Raw genomic sequence first — 22,655 nt, 5'->3', positions numbered from 1 at the left:
TATAGGAGAAAGCACCAGGCTTTCTTATTAGCTCATCCAGATGTGGACACAGGGGATGAGGAAGGGATGATGTTTAAAAGTTGTCACCAGGTAAACATTGGAAATGGAGTCAGATTCTTGCTTGATCATGCATCTGTGAGCAGTTGTGCCTGGTAGTTTGAATGATCACCTAAGAAGGGCAAATACATTCACATTTTGTGAGGCATTATTGAAAATGAAATCATTTCTTTTTTTTAATGAAATCATTTCAATACTGTATCATTTCATTAATAAATTGGGAAGACAGTGTTTGAAGAATTTAGAGTAGTAATTTTTGAAATATTTTGTATTCCCTGAAGTCTTTTTATATCAGAAATCATATTACACCCCTCAAATTTCTTAAGGCATAGTATTATTCATATTTAAGAATATTAAAAATTATTAAGTCTGCATAAGCAAATTAACTTCTTTAATGTTTTACTAACTAGAATAAAAATATATTTCTTGTGTCTTGAAAAGGTCTTGATTTGTAAACAAACTTAGTTTCCCAAAATAATATGGTGGCGGGGAGAAATGGGTTCCATTATGAAGACCTGGGAATATTATGAATTATGTTACCACACTAAATTACTGTAAGACTGTAAGTTATTTATATCCTAAATTTGATTACTCCAGTCATAAAATAATCAAACATAATCCAGATAAATTTTGTTCAGTAGTGTTAAGATAACAATGATGACAACAATACTACCAACAAAAATACCAACTATGTTTTTCTGGAGGTAGACACATTTATTCTAAAGCTCATATGAAAATATAAACATTCAATGATAACTGTGAAATATTTAAAATAAAATTAAAAATTGAGAACTGGGATAACATACTACAAAGTCTCTGTAATTAAAACTCTATGTTGGTGACCTGTTATATATTTGGAACAAACTAAGCTATCAAATACAAGTACATGGAAATCTACCATTATATAAAGGTAGAATTTCAAATCACCGAGGAAAATTATCTTTGGCTAAGTTTGGAAACAATTGTATAGCCATTTGGACACAGTGACAACTGAATCAAAATGTAACTGCATGGAATATATCCCTGCATGAAACAAACTGGATCAAAGATCTAAATGTTAATATAGATATGAAATTATAAACAAAACCGTAGATATATTTCATTATGTCCTAAATGTTGGGAAAGCTTTTAAATTCTAGCCCCAAAATCTAGGTGCAACTTTTTTACTACCGATCTATATTACGTAAAAATAAAATAGAAACCTTGCATGACCAAAATCAGTTAGGAAAGGGCAATGTCCAAGAAAATGAGTAATTGGGAAAAAAAAATCTTGTGTTATACTCACAAATAAAAGGTTAGTATTCCTAATATAAAAATAAATCTAAAGTAATATGTAAGTATAAAAAATTCAAAAGACATAGAAAATGAAGAAAAGACAAAGTTCACACACACACACACAAATATATGCTCACCTTTACATTGATTACAAATATATACTACATCTATGAGTATGTAAATGTACACACACACACACACACACACACATATATATATATACACATACACACAAATATATTTGCATGTGTATTTACACAACTAACAGAAATAGCATACTATGAAATTGGGAGTTTAATTTTCTATTCATGAATTCCAGAGGCTGGAAGTGTTGGAGCAATTTGAGTAAACATTTAAAAATGTGAATGTCAGGGTGCCTGGGTGGCTCAGTGGGTTAAGCATTTGACTCTTGATTTAAGCTCAGGTCATGATCTCAGGGTCATGATATGAAGCTCTACTTTGGTCTCTATGCTGACATGGAGCCTGCTTAAAATTATCTCTTTCCTTTTCCATCTGCCCCCTAACCCTTCCTCTCTCCTTTTCTGAAAAAAAAAAAAAAAAAAAGTGATGTCAACTAAAAGCTAATGATAGAGGTTTCATTCTGAATTATTGGCAATAATAATAATGTCAAACTTCTGTCATTTACTACTCTATGTAGAGTTCACTAACCCAGTAATCAGCCCAAGTAGTTCATTCACATCTTTAATTCCTAGCTTTATTTTAAATGTGATCATATGGGCTTGTAAGAATCATCTATTAATAAAAAGTATCTCTATAATTGCTTTTTAAAGAGTGTTATCTCTATGTATATGAAAATTCTGGGGATGCCTGGGTGCCTCAATGGCTGGGTGCTGCCTTTGGCTCAGGGCATGATCCTGGGGACTGGGATCGAGTCCCACATTGGGCTCCTTACAGGGAGCCTGCTTCTTCCTCTACCTGTTTCTGCCTCTATCCGTGTGTATCTCTCATGAATAAGTAAGTAAAATCTTTAAAAAAAGAGAAAATTCTGCCTTACCCAGAATAATTCACTAACACATCTTTTTTGAGACAGGAAGAAACTGAGATTAAATGTTTGTGATTAATACACAAATGCCCATGTGACAAATTAAAATAATTTGACTTGCTTTTTTATTGAAATTGATAACCTCACATTATATCAAAATTATATAGGCTACAGGCAAATTCCACTAGCCTGTATTTGGGATCTTCATAGTTGGATGCTTTCTTACTCTTCCCAGTCAGGTAAGTGTCCAGCTCTCTCATTACAATGAGTCTGATTCCATAGCAATGAAAATCTACTGGTTCTCATATTCTTATTTTTTAAAGATTTTATTTATTTTTCATAAGAAAGAGATAGATATATATATAGATATATAGATAGATAGATAGAGAGAGAGAGAGAGAGAGAGAGAGAGGCAGAGACACAGGCAAGGGGAGAAGCAGGCTCCATGCAGAGAGCTCGATGTAGGACTCCATCCCAAGTCTCCAGGATCATGCCCTGGGCTGAAGGCGGCGCTAAACTGCTGAGCCACGGGGCTGCCCGGTTCTTATATTATAAAAACCATCTTCTTTAAGTCCCCTCAGATCTTTCCTCATGTCCTTTCCTCCTTCAAGGTAGTCCATAAACTGCACTATGGTCAGCTTAGATTGAAAGATTTTTATTAATTTATATTCTTGAGTATATTTCCCCCCTTTTTTCTGCTTCTCTAATTTATTATCATAGTTCAAGACCCATGTAATTCCTAAAGGTTCACAGTCTGTTTCCAAATTCTAACATCGTGTGTTCAAATTTGTAAAATGTTGTGTTCCAAATTATTCATTTTGTCTGCTGTCTTAAAGTTTTATTTAACTGTCTTAATGTGTATGACTATGTATTAAATGAAAAGGTGACTTCAGGTGTCCAAGGACTTCAATTTTGTCTTCACACAAATAGTTGTTTGTCAAATAGATCAATGCATATTTAGAAAAACATAAGTGATCATAGGTATTGTCTTTGTCTAGAAATCTATTATCTTCCCTCTACATCTCTTTTCTATTATTTTTAACAAAGGTCTTAAATAAAAAATTTGGACACAGATTTATCAAGGTTAATATTGTACACTTTTAATTTCTGCTTTGGTAGGACATCTTTGCTATGGGCATCTTTACAGTAAAAAAAAATGTGTAAAGGAAAATGTCCAACATTGTATTAGCTAATCCTATTGCTAAAGAAACCATCATACCAAGCAAGATGAGTAGCTGAACTTGATTTTATTTTGATATTAATGCCAGCAATAAGGAAGAGAGCATAGACAAGGTTAGAAACAGTCCTACTAAAATTAAAGGCAGGAGAGTTTTAAGAAGGAAGTAGTTTTGCAGCTTAGAGCAATTTGCCCACTGAAGTTAGACTCCTACTCTTCCCCAGAAACTGAGAGATGGGGCACTATCCCCCTTGGTGATTACACTTCAAAGGGATGGCTCCAGGTCCTTGAGAAAGACATTCTTGGACTGTAAATTTGGGAAGAAGCTTTCAAAAAGAGTGAAATCTTGTAAGGGCACAAAAAAGAAAATGGCAAGTCTTCTAAAGAAAAAGATCCTGGGAGGGATCTCTGGGTGGCTCAGCGGTTTAGCGCCTGCCTTTGGCCCAGGGCTGATCCTGGAGTCCCAGGATTGAGTCCCACATCAGGTTCCCTGCATGGAGCCTGCTTCTTCTCCCTCTGCCTGTTCTCTGCTTCTCTCTCTCTCTCTCTCTATGTCTCTCATGAATAAATAAATAAAATCTTTTTAAAAAAGAAAAGAAAAGAAAAGAAAAAAGAAAAGAAGAAAGAAAGAAAAGAAAAAAAAGAAAAAAAAGAAAAAAAGAAAAAAAGAAAAGAAAAGAAAAAAAAGAAAAAAAAGAAAAGAAAAAGAAAAGAAAAGAAAGAAAAGAAAAGAAAAGAAAAGAAAAGAAAAGAAAAGAAAAGAAAAAAAAAGGATCCTGGAAAAATAAGATCCAGGACCAAGAGTCAGAAAAAAACCTATCGAAAGTTAAGTCGAGTTGAGAAGAATTTTAAGGTCATTTGGTTTTTATTCATTAAAGGACAATATACATCATTTAGGTCCAAATATATTTCTATAAAAGAAATTCTAAGTAGAATTACATATATTACATATTAATATTATTAATGCATTACACATTACATATTAATATGGTAATGTTAATTATATTAATATTCATCAATGAAAAGCAGCAGAATCTAAATCCAGAGAGAGAATCTAAAAAGAAAGAGTACATTGTTCAGTAGGATAAAATTTTAAAACATAAAATAATTTTTTTTTAAAATTCGAATTCACATATTTATTAAAAACAGTGCTTTTTTGCATTCTGATATCAACTATGTAACCAATTAAATTACATGAACCTTATTATTTGTTTTCCTCAGAGACCTTAAGATCAATGTTCCGTCCATAGCTCATTAAGGATAAATGTACACATCTTTTCAGTAACTGTGTTGGTAGTTGAAGCATGTGAAAATTTTACCTCTGGGAACTTTAAAAGAAATGGGAAAAAACACCTACAAAGAAATATTTGAAGGAAAATACCTTCCAACTGGACCTTTCTACTATCACAAGTTTTTCTGTGTCCAAAAGATATGCATGCATATACTAAAAATTTGTTGTTAGTTAGGAAATATGAATAATAAAACAGGAAATAAACAAAATGGCTATATTTAAAATATCCAATAGTTATTTTATTTATTTATTCATTTATTTATTTAAGGTTTTGTTTACTTATTCATGAGAGACACAGAGAGAGAGAGAGAGGCAGAGACACAGGCAGAGGAAGAAACAGGCTCTCTGCCGGGAAGCCTAATGTGGGACTTGAATCCGGGACCTTGGGATCACGACCTGAGCTGAAGGCAGATGCTCAACCACTGAGCCACCCTGGCATCTCCCTCAACCATTCATTGGAACAAACCCATAATTAGAGTAAATAGTTGTAAAATGCAAAACTCACTTGAGAAAAGATTCTCAAGGCTCTAGAAAGGATTCATGATAATTATGGAAGTGAGGCACAAGTGGGATTTATTTATTTATTTGTTTATTTATTTATTTATAGATCTTATTTATCTATTCATGAGAGACACAGAGGGAGATAGGCAGAGACATAGGCAGAGGGAGAAGCAGGCTCCATGAAGGGAGCCTGATGCTGGACTTGATCCCAGGACTCCAGGATCACACCTAGAGTGGAAGGCAGATGCTCAACCACTGAGCCACCTACTCATCCCACAAGTGGGATTTATTATTAAAGACAATAAATGAGGAAATTGAGCCATGTTACCCTGATATTCTATAGGACGAATTTAGTCACAGAAATATATGTGATGTCTTGGATATCAAGTTAAATTGTATTTAAATCATTGAAAAAGCATTATTGTTTTATTGATGTCATGGAATTATGATGAGTATGTAAACACAAAAATAAATATTTTTAAAGTATCAAGTTAAACAGTCAACCTATTTATAATACAATTATAAATGAAACTAAACATTATATACATATGCAGGGAAATATAGTTCTGGAATTGAATGTAGGGGGAAAACTAGTAATATATTTAGCTGCAAATTCCTATGGAGCATTTGTACTCTAAAAGGTACTTTTTAGATGTGCATTTTATGCCTATGTAACAAATTTCTAATTGATTCAACTATAACTTTACACTCCCTGTGGAGCAAAGGTAAAAAACTTATAGTGTCATATTCCTTCTGTTTCAAAGTAGCTTTTTCCCATTATTCTGGTATATATTACCAAGATTTTTCATATGTGGGTAGGCACAGTTTGTACTCCCTATAAGACACATGTAGAAACAAAAATAAAGTGAGAATATTCATTGTATAAATATGTTCTAAAACATTGTGGATTTTAAGTACCTTAAGGGGATCAAAGGGGATAAGCTCATTTAACTGAAAAATAAGTTATCTATATTCACACAAGTAACTCTAATATGTTTTCTGAATTTTACTACCAGGCTGATTACAAACACTACTGATCTTTTTAAAAAATGGCCACTTGATCTCTATAGACTGAATCTCTTTTAAAAATTAATTTATTGTTTATTACATTCAAATATTGAGCAAAATGTATTTCAGTCTGATACTTTCTTTTTTTTTTTTCAGTCTGATACTTTCTTCCATCTTTCTCCTTATATGCATTCAGTTAAAGCTTCCTTATTGGGGCATCCAGGTGGCACAGCTGGTTTAGTGGCCACTCTTGGTTTCAGCTCAGGTGGTGATCTCAGGGTCGTAGTCTCAGGTTTGTGAGATCAAGCCCCGCATAGGGCTCAGCACTCAGTGTGGAGTCTGCTTAAGACTCTTGCCTTCTCTGTCTGCCTTCCAGCCCCACCCCTGCAATCACTCGCTCTCTGTCTCTAAAATAAATAAATAAATCTTCAAAAAAATAAAGCTTCTTTGTTGGTTGTTTTTCTTTGTTGGCTTGTTTCTCTCTCTCTCTCATTTTTGTGTCTGTGTACTCTGTGCTCTGAACTATTTTCACTGGCATTTTCTCCAGGCTCTTATATTGATCACTCCCTTTTATGTAAATCAAATGAAATCGTACGTCTGCAGGTCTGACCTCTCTCCAAGTCTTATATTTCTTTTTCACAAACCACTAGACAATATGGCAGACATATTCAAAAAGACTATAAATTGAAATTATATTATAGTATAATATCCCAACTTCAATTAATACTGGGTGTTTTTGCATTTCTAACCCATCTTGATGTCATCATAATTCTTTCAGTCACCTTGTTTTGCAGGCTTGAAGTTATTTTAGGTAATGTCCTCTTGCTACTCACATCTTAGGAGTTTGCCAAAACCATCTACTTTAACTTTCTGCCTTTTAATCTCTAGCCATTTTCAAATTTTTCATGTTTTCAGCTAGATAAATCTAGTAGCTTTCTATTGATCTCCACTCTCCTAAATTTTGACTCATTTTTTCCATGAACAGTTGTTGATTCTGAAGACCAATTTCAAACATATTAGTTCCTCAAAACCCTTTCTATGAATATTTTACAGATAAATTACATCTTTTTTATAATACTATGCTGTGTTACTCACAAAGTATTATAGTGAAAAAAGCAAGATAGAATGTGTAATATGCTACTAAGTAACATATTAAAAAGGAGAAAAACCATAAATATATTTCCATGATTTTTTCCAGGGGCATAAAAAAAAGTAAAGAGTGATAGAAGCTAATCTTACATATATTATTTTTTTATCAATCAAAATTTTTACCCTGTTATCAACTTCTCCCTAGTTTCCCCACCCCACAGCCTCTCACAATCACTTTTCTACTCTATGACTTTGGATTTTTTTGTTATGATTCTGCATATAAATGATAACACATTATCTGTCGCTCACTTGTCTGACTTATTTCACTTAGCATAATGCCCTCAAGTTCCACTTATGATGTGCAAATGGCAGGACTTTTTTCATAACTCATCTAGATATATAGACATCTTACATCTCCTTTATCCACTCATCTGCTAATGAATACTTAGATGATTTCTATATACTGGCTACTGTAAATAATGTTGCAATGAACATGGGCATACAGATATGTATTTCAGATCCTATTTTGATTTCTTTTGGATGTATGCTCAGAACTAAGATCGCTGGATTATATGGTATTTCTATTTTTAATTTTTTGAGAACCCTCCAAACTGTTTTCCAGAGTGGCTGCACCAATTTACATTTCTGCCAACAGTGCACAGGTGTTCTCTTTTCTTCACATCCTCATCAACACTTGTTACCTTGTCTTTTTGATTCCAGCCATTTTAACAGATGTGATGTTATAACTCACTCTGTTTTGATTTGCATCTCCCTGATGATTAGTGAAGTTGAGCAACTTTTCATGTACCTGTTGGCCATTTGTGTGTCTTCTTTGGAAAAAAATCTAGTCAGTTCCTCTAGCCATTTTCCAATCCTGTTGTTTGTCCTTATTTTACTATCGAGTTGTAGGAGTACTTTAATAAATAAATAAGAATTTAATATTACTGTTTTGGAATCCTTAATTAAATAGCAGATCTATCAATTATCATTAGTGGAAGTGTCACAAAAACAAAGGCAGCCAGACATAAATATATTCCCTTGTATTAGTCAGGGTCCTCTTGAGAAACAGAACCAACAGGATGCATATATAGAAAAGAATTTTTTTTTTTAGAAAAGAATTTGTTATGAGGAATGTCTATGGAGGTTGAGAAGTCACAAGATCTCAAGAGAGATCCTATAGTGCAGTTCTAATTTGAGTCTTAAGGCCTGAGAGTCAAGAGAGCCAACTGTATAAATTCCAGTCTGAAAGCCAGCAGTCATGAAATCCAGGAAGACTTGTTTCTGTTCAAATCTGGAGACAGGAAGAGATCAATATTCCAGTTCAACCAGTCAGGAAGAAGGAATTTCTTCTTATTCATGGGATGAGGGTGTGAGGGTGGTTTGTTTTCTTCAGGTTTTCAATGAACTGGACAAAGCTCACCTACATTGGGGATGGCAATTTGCTTTACTTCTTTTGCCATGATCTCAACCAAAAATACCCTCATGGATCAATCCAGATTAATGTTTGATTAAATATTTGGGCACTCTGTGGCCTAATCAAGTTGGCATATAAAATTAAACATCACACCCTTGAATGGAACTACACACAATTTTATATGAAGCAATCTTGTCAAAAATAATTGAATGTGAATATGATCAGAACTCTAAATATACCAAATCATAAGAAGTTACTTTGTGGCTATAATCATCAATGTTCAGACTACGGTCTATTAATCTATTTTTTTTCTTTAAAAATATGCCAAGTAAACAAAAAGAGATAGAAGGAAACTTGAAACATTAAATGATATTTAAGACCCATTTTCCAAATCACAGTATATGGAAATTGTTCGAATAATGATTCAAACAGCTTTAAAAATAGATATTTGATGAAAAAGTTTCAGAGATGGATGATAGTAACAGTTGCATAATGATGTAAATCTACTTAATGCCATCGAGCTATATATTTGAAAATGCTTAACATGGTAAGTTTTATTTTATGTATTTTTACCATAATATTTAAAATTTAAACATTAAAAAAATGAAAAGTTGATATTTGAATACATTAAAGACAAGTATTAATTTTTAGGTTCATAATCGTGTTGTGATTTTCTTTTGAGTGTATTTATCTAGGGATGCTTATTTTCCATTATTCTTTGGATAACTATTCCTAGCCCTGTACATCCAAATGTTATCCATTCTATTTGCACCAATTTTTAAGTAAAATTTTGTGAGAAACATAAAAAAAAAAGTTGTGATAGTAACTCAGGAAAAAAAGGAAAGAAAGAAACCATAAGTTATATAAATTTATTTCTTAGTGAATTTTGGTAGCTAGAAAGAGGTTACTTACATTGTTTCAAACATTGTGTAAAGTTTGATATAATTCTTAGCCATTTCTATGTCCAAAATGGATTGGGCTCAGTGAATCTGCCTGGCCATACTTTCAAGTCATCACAAGGAATGAAATTTCTATCATCAAGAGACAAGTTTTCTGTCCCACTCTGGGACTCAGAAACCAGGCTCCTAGATAAGGATGGTAAGGAATATACATTATTAGGATAGATAAGAGAAAGATCAATACTCTATCATTAGGATAGATAAGCGAAAGATCAATAATCTATGATTAAAATCGTTCTCATGTTAAAAAATCAAATGAAAAGAAGAAAGCAATGATTGTCAACAGTTCTAGAAGGAAGCAAGATATTTTGGAGAAAAATATTACACAATCTAGAAAACTATTCCAGACATTCAGTTCCAACTTTGTGGTTGTATTAGCTTTGTCTCTACCATGTGTGAGAACAGGCTCTGCATGACAAAGCACATGCTGGATGAGAAAGAGATTAGGGACATAAAAATTGTCTGTGCTCCTGCTGTGCCTGACCAAGCAAGATGCAGGAGCATGAGATGGTTTTCTTAATTCAACAAATATCTAGTGAGCAAACCGGTATTGCTCCAAACTCAGAAAAGCTGCGATCTTTAACAATCTTATTTAGCAAGAAAGACTTCAGACCAGACTAAAGGGTTAGTTACCAGAGGTAATGTCATATTAGTGTTTTGTGGAAGCAGAAATGTTAAGCCATGAAATACAAAATCAAGAAGTAAGAGTCTGAGAGCCAGGAAAAGTGATCAATTTGACACCAATACTAAATGTCAGTGGACAGAAAGGAAATACTCAAGCACTGACAACCAGAAGTATCTAGTACTTATGTTATTATATAAATACTAGGTTAGCATATTTATTCCTGAATGTTTATTTGGTAAATTTGCAAAGATGTTCTACTAAAAAGACTTAATATTTATCATGAGACAATATGTTAGGAAAAATAGTTGAAGTGAACTATGTGTTTGCTGGAAAAGAAAATGTTTCACACACAGTCTTGAATAGTTTAGGTCCCTAAGCTTTGTATAGTGACTTTAGTTTTCTCCCTTTGTCATTTCAACAGATTACCTTTATCCTTCTATTTCTCACAGCTTTCTTACATTTAATACTTATTGTCCTCTGAAACCATACCAACCTCAGAGCATTTTTAAATGTCAGTATCATAAAGGCTTGACTCTATGCTAGGGAGATTTTATGAAACCTGGAATTATTAGAGTATGGGTAAAGCCTTATCAACTTCATCTAGTGATTTAGATAATATGCTTTAGTTTTAATTCCCCTATATTCTGCTTTAAAAATTTCCTCTAATAACCTATTGAGAAACAAGTCAAATTCCATTTATTTTCTCTCATTAAGGTCAATCAATTCATATGTTCTCATTTCATTTCCACACAAATTTATTATATCTCTTACTCATGTTGAAAGATGATATAATATTTTAGAGATAATCATTTTATATTGCATATATTTTATTTCAAAAATGTTTTATTACCTAATCTTTGTCACCCTATTTTAAATGCTACAACAACATACCTAGTTAATTTGGGTACACAATAACAATCCTTTTATAGAACAAAATCCCTGGTACTAAGTTCTAAAATACATCTATCTTTTCTTCCACATGTTTTGTATACCTTCTCTTCACTATAATGCTGAAAGTGAGTAAGGAATGTATCAGGTCCTTGATAGTCTCAGAAGAATAATATAATTTATGAGTTACTTTACCCTTCAGTAGTTTCCGCTCTATTTTTGCTAAAGCCCATGTACAATATAACCAATTGATTATGGCTCTCCTCCTTCCTGGCACAGGATATATATTTTTCAACCTCAAGTTGAAAAGGAAAATAACTCCCTTGAAAAATTCTACTCAGAATTGCTACAATCTGCCTGAACTTTATTGCTTATTGTTTGGTATAGCCACATGCCACATATGGTTCCTAATTCCAGTCTCATCAGTCACCTTCTTAGTAAAACAGGAGTAATCATGCAACCTTAAGACATTTGGTTTGCAGTGCAAAAATAATGGAGCCATCATATATATTCTGTTCCTGTTAAGTACTTAACACAGTGGCAATCACAATGCAATTCCATCAATTCATATTATTAAAGAATAACTAAAAGCACAAAGTAAAATCATGACTACATCAGTTGTTCTTTCTTGCTGCACATGTAACCAATTACCACACATTCTGTGGTTTAAAATAACACACATCTTTATCACCCCACAGTTTCAGAGTTGGGAGTCCTGGAATAGTGCAGTGGCTGGTTCCTTTGCTTGGTCTCATGAGCTTTGATCAAGATATCGGTGGCACTGAGTTTTCCCTAGGGGCTGGCCTAGGGAAGCATCTACTTCTAAGCATCCAAGTCATTGGAAAAATAAATTCCTTTGGGTTTGAATGACAGAAGGCTCCAGCTTTTTGCTGGCTATGGCTAATGGCCACCTTCAGGTCCTAGAGACCACTCACAGCTCCTTGTGGCTTTACTCATTTTCTCCCAACAAGGGCTTCTTCAACCTAGCTGCTTCATCAAACCAACAAGGGTAATCTTTCACTGTAGTCTACTAAGATATGGTCTTATACAAAATAACATAATCATGGGATGCCTGGGTGGCTCAGTGGTTGAGTGTCTGCTTTTGGCTCAGGTTGTGATCCCAGGATCCCTGGATCGAGTCCTTCATCAGGTTTCCCACAGAGAGTCTGCTTCTCCCTCTGCCTATGTCTCTGCCTCTCTGTGTTTCTCATGAATAAGTAAATACAATCTTTTTAAAAAAATAACATAATCAAAGGAGTTGACCTTCCTATGTTTCCCATAGGAAGGTCCATTCACACATACTGCCTGCCCTCAATGTGAGGGATCACACAGTGGCATGGATACTAGGAGTAGGTAAATCACTGGGGAGGGGGGCATCTTAACAGTGTCTTCATCACAATGACACTCATAGAAATATTAATGTAGAAAAGATTTTATTTAATTCATTAATATTTGAACTGGTTCAGAGTAGAACTGAAGATAAAGCACTGGTACAGTCAGATAAGGAATGCTGGAATGAATTTATAGATTGATGCAAAAATTCATGAATCTGGTCAATAGCCACAGGGCATTTAATCAGATACAATTTATATTTCTATGAAAAAACTCATTTGCATTACTCTTGATTTTCTACAACTGATAGTAGTATAGCTCATAAGACAAGTGATTGTGGAATAGCTCAGGGCCAAAGAAAGATGTAGAACCTCCATGGAGTCAGATGACCCAGAAGAAAAGAAACCAAATCAGGAATTATTTTGTCTGTTTCAAAATTTTTGGTCTTTTTTCCCCCTTCTTTATAGTATCCATCCTTCCCCTGTGATCATAATAATCTTGAATAGACAAATTTTTTTTTCCCAAAAATCAGGCTGGTCTCATCTGATTTGTACTGATATTTACATAGGTACAGCAGAAAGTATGATCAATCATATAGACCTCATTGATTTTGTTTTCCAAATCTTGAGTTATATAGTATTGGGCAATTAATGATTCCATAAAATTACTCTGTCTGGAAGTTTCCTGAAGGAATCTCAGATTGCTCACTGAACCTATGCACATAACTATATTGCTATGAAAGGTAAGATGATTTAATAAGAGTTTATGATTTCTCGGGTGTCAGGGTGAGGCATCTCGATCTACAAAAGCAAAATCGTTACACTGAAATGGGATAGCTTTAAAAGAAAAATAACTTTCTTATATTTATGAAAATAGAACATTAAGACAATATCAACAATATCCCAAGGAAATAATTACAATAAAATTATCTTCTTTGATTTAATCAGATTACTTACTTAACTTCTGTTGTATCTTGATTTAGCATGAACCCAATGGAACACTGTCTTCTTCTTGATTAAAATGAATCTTAAAACTTCTGGTTCATTCTACTGATATAGTCTAAATATTATCTAAACATTGTCAGCTCAGAAGCTACAAAGAAGAGTACATTATTGAAGTGTCAATAGTTTTAAGTACCTGTTACTGTCTTTTTCCTTGGGGTTTTGTGATTATTCTTCTTTGTTGAAGATAAAACTATGGTCAGCTGATGATAGCAGGGTATCCAGCACATAGCAGAGTAAAACAAATATCATTTGTGCTAGAGACAAAACCCCTATAAAGACCCCTATAGTTTATTCTATTATTTTTTTTCTAATGCTAAATTTCACATGTGAGAATTCTGATTAGGATTCATAATAATATTAATACAACTGACAAGAAAATCTGTTTCTGTGGCATAAGCAATAAAGATAATAAAACTATTTTCCCCCAAATTCAGACAAGATCTCTCTAAAAATAATGAATAAGCTTATTTTCAATGAAAACAAGGAGTGTTACACATCTGACTTATAGAAATAAATGAATATAATCTTAATAAAAATATTGAGATACAATGAAAAACATTCTGAGAAATACCAAAACATATACAAAGAATATCAGGCATAGAAACAGTAACTCTGGAGAAGGCCTGAGACAAAAGTATTGTCTAAACCTGACCTCTTTTCTGGAGTGGAAATATAACATGAAGACAGAGTTTGGGGTAAAGATGAACAATAGTTGGGTTTATTTTATTTTATCTTATCTTATCATCTTATCTTATCATCTTATCTTATTTTTATTTTGCCAAGCAAAGGAGGCTATAGTAGGCTAATGCCTTCAAAACTGCAGACCCACTAGGGTAAAAAGGCTGAGGGTTTTATTTAAGAAAATAGAGCATCTAAATGATTTTGAGAAGAATCTGTTATGTGCTGCCAGTCACATCTGTCTTCAAGGTGGTCTCAGGACTAGCCCTGTCACCCACCAACTGAGTCTCCTTACTATGTAGACATTGATGTCAGTGAGATATTGTCATGGATATTGAATTCCTGGGACAAAGGATTTTACAGAAAACAAAGGAAGGATTGGGGAGGCTACAAGAGTGAGAAAAAGAAAAATTTGTTCAGTTTAAAATCAAGTCATACTGAAGCATTAGCATGTTCATCTTAATTTCCATCCATTTTTGGGTTTCTATAGCAGTTTCATAGGTACTTTTATTACAAAAAAAAAAACAAAACAAACAACACAAAAGTAGAAACAAAACCAAAAAACACTACAAGAAAAGTTGAATGTGCTTTCGGAATCAATAACCACTAGCCTAGGAGGTATGGAGTAGAGAAAATGTTAAGTTATAGGTAGGAAGAGATTGGAGTCCCTGACTAGGAACTATTTTTTCCTGGTGGGAGGATACCACTGAGAAAGAGAGCAAGAGATAAGGAAACAAACCAGATCACTTTGCTTTGAATATTAGGGGTATTTTTTTTTTTATAGCAGCTACATGTAACCACAGAAAATTACCAGGTTTCAAAGAAGTCAGTCAATCCTTGCTCAAACCAAGATGCACAAGCTTCCCAATCAGTACTCAATAAAAGATTGTCAATAACAGCCCACAGTGGCAACCCATTTGGGAACCCACTCACTCTGGAGAGCTTTGTTTCTTCTTTCTGTTCTCACCTTCACTTAATAAACTATCACCACACCCTTTTGTGTCCCTGAGATTCATTCTTCGACTCCACGGGAGACAAGAACCCTGTAACAATGTTAAATTCAAATTAAAGGAATAAGATTCTGACCTAGTAGAAATTCATAAATCATAAGAAAAACTATAACTAAAAACATTATACCTGTATTGCCTAATATTAGATAAAGCATCTCTAGCACTCTGACAAATAAAGAAAAACAACAGAATTGTATCATAAGGTCTTGATCAATATTTTCCTGTAAGGTGAAAACATAGTATGGATAATGAGGGCATTGACAAACTTCTAGAAACTTCCCTTCAAGAATATCATTTCTGAAATGTGCATATTAACATTTTGCCTATACAAATGTAAAGTAAGATGTGTATGCCACTCTTTTTACTTAACTCTGTCCATGCAAATCATCTAAAAAATCAAATTATTTCTGATAATGTTTCCTATAAAATGGGAAAAAATTGTCATTGTCCAAGGACCCTCTGGGAAACTTCAAAGATAGTTTTAAATGTAAAAGACACTCTGAAAGTTTCATGGTTTTTTTTCCCCAAATTAAGACCAGATATTTGAAAGGTAAAAATAAGAAATTTGTTAGGAGATATAGATCATGAGTGCCTGAGAAACAATACTTGACAATATGTTTAAGTGACAGATACACACAGAAGGTAACTTGTAAGAGCCCCCATTCTTCCATAAGTGAGAAAATCCTGGTTCTTTTTTTTTAATTAAATGATCAGTGGTATAATATAGTCAACATAAAGAATAGACTATTATTCTGATAAGGCATAGAATCTCTTCTATCAATCATAGGTAAAGGTATTAATCAATAAACCCAAAAAGCAAGGTCAACAAAAGTAAGAAAATTTTGTTAATATTTTCCACATACTTCATAATTTGTTCTTAGATTTAAGTACTATAAATCAAGACAAAAATATCACAATCACTGCTATCACAACTGGGGAATCACTTATTTAAGCAAAGCAGAAACAGAAATAAAACAAAGTCAGTAGAGGAGGAGGAAGGGTGCTAGTAAAACAAACAAAAATCAGTCAAATTAAAGCTCTATGTGTGCTTGGAAATCTTCTCTGGAAGCCAAGGTAAGTCGTGCCTGGGTCTAAGGTGCCCATATAGTGTATTTCTCCAGGAAAACATTTACCTAACTTGCAGTAAATCCATTGGGCATATCAGTTAATAACAAACTAGCTAAAGGATTTTTAAAGAAGATAATATTATGACTCTCATAGAAATATAAATTGCTTACAAAGATTCTTTTAACTCATTAATTGAGTTTGTAAGACCTTACAACTAATTCAAAGGGAAAAAAGTTGAGAATTATATAGTCCAGATATGAAATGTTGAAATGAATTTAAAAAGAGAAGTAAAAAATTAAAAAAAATTTTTTTAAGATTTTATTTATTGGAGAGAGAGAGCATGTGTGTGCAAGCACTGGGGAGAGGAGCACACAGGGAGGGAGAGGGACAAGTTGACTCTTTGCTGAGCATTGAGCCCAACATGTGGCTGATCCCAGGACCCTGAGATATGACCTGAGCCAAAACCAAGAGTCAGACACTCAATGGACGAGCCACTTAGGTTCCTCCAAAACTTGAAACATGTTTATATCCACAAAGCGATAACCAATTACATTCCAACACATAATTTATACATCTATGGAAAAAATTATTTACACTACTGCAGGTTATCTACAATTTCAAAGTTGCAAAATATCTCAAAGTCAATGAAAAGTGCAAAATCCCTAAAGAACAAAATAATCAAGATGGAAAGATAATCAGGAATTTCTCAGTTCATTTGAAAATTTTGCAATTTTTCCCTATAACAGCAATTAAAGTACTTTCAAATGGAAATGTCTTGTTGGTTTCTTTACCCTTGACCTTTCAGTTATGGAATTTCAATGATATACCATACATTTACTTTCCCAATGCCTTGATTTTCCTTGGTCATTAGGTATTTTAATCATTTTTGTTCATTCTTTATTGGGTCCCATGTACCTTATATAAATGAGAAACTTATTAAAGTTCTTATATTTTAATCTCTTCTTTCCATGGTTTACAGAAATACTGCAATATTCTCATTACTATTCCTTATCCTTGGTTATAAATTAATACATTCAAATATATCTCTTTCTTTTCCCCTATCCCTCTTTCTCTTCTACACAAAACTTAACACATAATAAACTGGAAATATACATTTAACATTATATATAACATTATTTATATTGTTATATATATTGTTATTTTTATATTGTTTATATTCATTTTGTTATTTAACATAACAAATAACTTTTATAATGTTAACTGGGATCATCTCTTGGTGCTATGATGTGTGACAGGCTTTTTAGTTTTCTTTATTCTCATATTTTTAAAAATGTTTACAATAAAAGTGGTACTTTTTTTAAATATTAAAGATTACAATATTAAATTTTCATTAAATCCAAATTGCTCTAAAATAATGCACTTTTAACTTGACTCATCATTGCTAATTAGCAGTAAATTGCATTTACTATATTATTATATTTTATTTTAATATATAAAATTTTTTTCTGTGAAAGTTTAAGATGCAAAGCATGCTATACATTTACTTACTCAATGCCTTTCTATTTCTTTGGGAGATATATATATATATAAATAACTTCTTTAATAGAAGTGAGAGTTGAGTCTTTAAAATGATACCTTGGAATGTTGCTTCTTTTATTTTCCATTTTGAAAAAAATGAAAAATGTAAAAATAGAAAATTTGCACATAAAGAACAACTTACCCTTCTATTTCTCATCTATACATTTGTTGCTTTACTACCATTCTAAATCTGACTACTTTTTTTTAAATATTTTATTTATTCATGAAAGACACACAGAGAGAGGCAGAGATACAGGCAGAGGGAGAAGCAGGCTCCACGCAAGGAGCCAGATGTGGAACTCCATCCTAGGACTCCAGGATCACGCCCTGAGCAAAAGGCGACACTCAACCACTGAGCCACCCAGGCATTCCAATATTACTATATTTTGAAATAACTCTTCCCTACTAAATTTAATTATTCAAATATATAGACTTTTCTCTCTTTTTTTAAAAATATATATACATTTTAATCACACTTCCTGGCTCAAAGTCAGGCACAAACTTAGTAATAACTGCTTACTCAGCAAATTTCTGTTGCATGTACTTAAAGAGAACTGGAGGATGCATAATAATAGTAATGATAATACATACCTTAAAAGATATTTGTCATAGGAATTTTGAATCATTAACTTGTTCTCCAAATATACCTCCTCAAGTGAAAGCAAATCTAACTTTTCCTTTCATTATTTAAAGAATTCTGTGGGGATGCCTGGGTTTTTTATCAGCAGTTTTTTTATCAGTTTTTCTGTTTTTTCTTTTTTTCAAAGCCTATGAGATTGTGAAAGAGAAAAAATTAGTAGAATGGTTTAGAATGATTTTTGTATCAAAATAACATTTTATATTTGGTCTTAATATTGTAATTTTTTGAACTTATTCCCAAAGGCTCAAAAGTTTAATGATTTGACAAATATATTACTAAGATTGACCAACTCTTACTCCACTAAAATAAGATAGCTCTGCTTTAAAGTAATATAAATTCACTTTAAATAACGTTTAAATATTATCTTTTTGCTTTCAACACCACAAATTTTTTAAAAAGAGAAGATTTAAAGTAAGAAAGATTTGATAAATACAGCAACACAGATTAATAAATTTCAAAATAGAAAGTGCAAAGGATGCATTTTCTGAGTGGCAACAAAAAATAAACACACAATAAATGAATAAGTCATTTTATATAGCATTTTAAAAATAATTTTCAAACGATTTTATTGCCCTGTTTAAACATTTAGATTTCAATCATAGAATAAAGACAAATTAACAATATTCAAAATAATGCTGTCAGTATTGTGGAGTATAATCAAAGTTTTATTCACAGGTTAGCCAAAGCTTGCATACTTCACTCCTTAAGCAATATTATCGGTAATTTTAAAAGATATTGCTTTTCATGAAATAACAGTCAGTTTTAAAGTAAAAGGAGCTAAAAATAAGCTAAATAATAAAGTATAAAATATTAAATTAGATTGATATATCTAAAACCTGTACTTCTTGATAATTTAATCAAAGAGTTTAGAAAAGAGATTGCAGCCACAAGAACACGAATTAAGAATGAAAAATGTAAAAATCACAAATAGTGGACAAAAACATTTAACAGATGAGTATTTGGAATTTCATATGAATATGAAAAGAAATGCATAATATTATAGAAAATAAAACTGATCCACTCAAATATAGATAGAAAATAAACCAAAAAAGGAGAATAGTTTTTACAGAACTCTTCCCCATTAACATTCAACGCACATTTGTTTCAATTATTTAAATAGTTCTTAAATAGAGCTATTTAAGCCATTTTAAACAAAAAATAAATAAATAAAATGATTTTTTTTTCCTATCGATTTCAAACATATAACACTCTGGATATAACTGCGAATGAAAATATCATGAAAAGAATATTATAGGTTCATAGAAACTTATATATATATAAATACAGTAAGTAAAATAAAAATTTAAAGTAACACACATATTAAAATAATAACTATTGAAGAAAGTTTAAAACAAAACAAAACAAAAAAACGATATTGCTTAGGAATGTAGATACAGCTAATGAAACCACAAAACAATTGTCACAAAAGTTGGAATGAGCAAGCTTGATCACGGAGAAGCAGAAGGCCCCTTCAGTGCCATAACTATTTAATTAGTTGATCTTTGCTGTTGTTCACAATATATTTCCTTCATACACACACACACATATACATATATATACATGTATATAGAGTTTGTATGTTTCTTTTTTTTTTTTAGTTTGTACATTTAAGTGTTTTTTATTGCACAATAAAATACTGTGAGAGACAGAGACAGAGAGAGAAAGAGAAGGTAGAGCTCACTAAGAAGCTCTAGGAGCTATTACCTGATTTAGTAATATATTCCTAGGAGTTCCATTACCCGATTTAGTAACTATGTCAGTACTTTCTTCCAACTATTTCAAATATTTTTTTCATGTAAAATACATATAACACAAAATTTACCATATTAACAATTTTTAAATGTATCATTCATTGGTATTACATACAATCACAATGTTATGTGACAATTGAACAAGCTTGACTGCATTTATCATCAAAGTCTTCCCCTGGAAGTTGCAAGACATCAATGGACTCCAGACTTGCACAAGGTTATGTTATATAGATTTGGCCATTGCAATTGTTGTCTGGATGGGAGACATATTCCTGGTACCACCTACTCTGTCATCGTCCCAGAATTCTCTTTCTTCCAATTACTTTAGTAATTTAGTAACTAACATAGTTAGTTAGCTACCTAGTAGCTTCTAGAGCAAGATGAGTGCCTCTGGCACTTATTTTTTTGAGGGGAGCAGGTAGAGGTATAAATAAATAAATAAATAAATAAATGATCCATAAAATGTAAGAATAAGGGATCCCTGGGTGGTGCAGTGGTTTGGCGCCTGCCTTTGGCCCAGGGCGTGATCCTGGAGACCCGGGATCGAATCCCACATAGGGCTCCCGGTGCATGGAGCCTGCTTCTCCCTCTCCCTGTGTCTCTGCCTCTCTCTCTCTCTCCCTCTGTGACTATCATAAATAATAAATAAAAAGAAAAAAATAAAATTTAAAAAAAAATGTAAGAATAAGGCAAATGGAAACTTCTTGACCCACTGTCTGGATTCAGATGTTGGCATAACTACTGATGAATCAGGTCCGTAGAGAAGTTACATAACTTGCAAGTGCCTCATTTTTCTTATTCTTAAGATAAGAACAATTAAAATATATACCTTCTTGGCTCATTCTGTGAGTTCTAAAAACATTTAGAACAGTCCTAGACACAGAATAAGTACATAATATATATTACTTGCTTTTTTAAACAATAATGTCCATGGATATTCTTTGGAAAAATCTAATCAAAGAAATGAAAAACAAAATAGGGAGAAATAGTATAGATATATTTCTATCATTTTATTTTCACATTTTGGAAATTTAAGTAAGCTACTATTTTTGAAATTATTTGAAATCAGTGTATGATCTCAATCATTTATTTATATTTTATAAGCTATCTATATATTTATATAGAGAAATATATATTTATATTATAATTTAATTGTGATGGAGAGAAGTTCTGAGTATATACGTTAGCCAAAAAAGAGTTCACATAGTTACATAGGTACTAATAATGTGTTAAGATGACTAAATATGGTGTAACCCACATTGTTTATTGATTTTATTCCCAAATAATTATCACAGATTATAAAATGTTCCTTCTTCAGTATCACTAGGTAACTTTGATCAAACTGCCTATGAACATTCTTGTAATCTGAGACTGTAGGGAAAATCACCTATGGGTAAATAATTTTCCAGTTTCCATTTGTAGGACGACATGATGCTTATCAAAGTCTGAATTCCTATGAAAAAAAGATGAAGACTTGTTTGAAATAGAAGTTTTCTGGGCCCACAAATCTAGGTAATTATTCAGTTTGAAGTTCCTTGGTATATAGGTTTATCACTACCAATTTAAGTACTTTATGTAATATTTTTAAAAAGAGGCAACTAAAAACAAAAACAGGAAAAGATGTGTAATTAACTAAGGCCTTTAGTAATGTTGGCCATCATTTATGCAGCACTATTCAGTAAGACATTACCTAGAGTGTTAAATAGCCAATTGTGTGAACAGTGCAGAACTCATGCACCAGAGCTCTTTGATATGCAAACATTTCTAGAAAGCCAGCACTACCAAACATGGAGATTGGCACATTAAAATGTTCCCTTACTTGCAGCATTTTAATTAAAGCAAGTTCAGGGGAGAAATCTCATTTTCACAGGCATCAGTCATCTGTAAAATCCCTAGCTTTTGCTGATGCAAATTAGTTCTAAAATGCACATGCCAAAAGATAGGTAAAGTGTAAAAATTTTCCCAGTAGTTATAGCAGTATTCTCTGATGGTTCAGGGATGAGTAATTTTAATTTTTTAAATGTATTTTTCTAAATTACTAATTTCTCATTTATTTCAATCTAATTTCAGAATTAGTAGTGCACAGATTATTTTGTGAATCTTTCCTCCATTTGCTCACAAAAACTATGACTTTATAATAAAGAAAAGCCACCAGGTATTGCAGACTTGGAGTAGGGAAAGTGAGGAGGAACTTGAGAGAAGCAAAAGCAAATAAGAAAATAAAACACAACCTTCAGGCAATTTGGCAAAGATAAAAATACTTAAATAAGAATTTAGGTCAAGTGCTCTCAATTCATGAAGAAAAATTAAAATTTTTACAAGCCTTTACAAGCCTTTTAAATTTTG

Source organism: Nyctereutes procyonoides, unplaced genomic scaffold (assembly GCF_905146905.1).
Source record: "Nyctereutes procyonoides isolate TBG_1078 unplaced genomic scaffold, NYPRO_anot_genome, whole genome shotgun sequence".
In the NCBI taxonomy this organism is placed as follows: Eukaryota; Metazoa; Chordata; class Mammalia; order Carnivora; family Canidae; genus Nyctereutes; species Nyctereutes procyonoides.
This window is presented reverse-complemented; position numbering follows the sequence as displayed.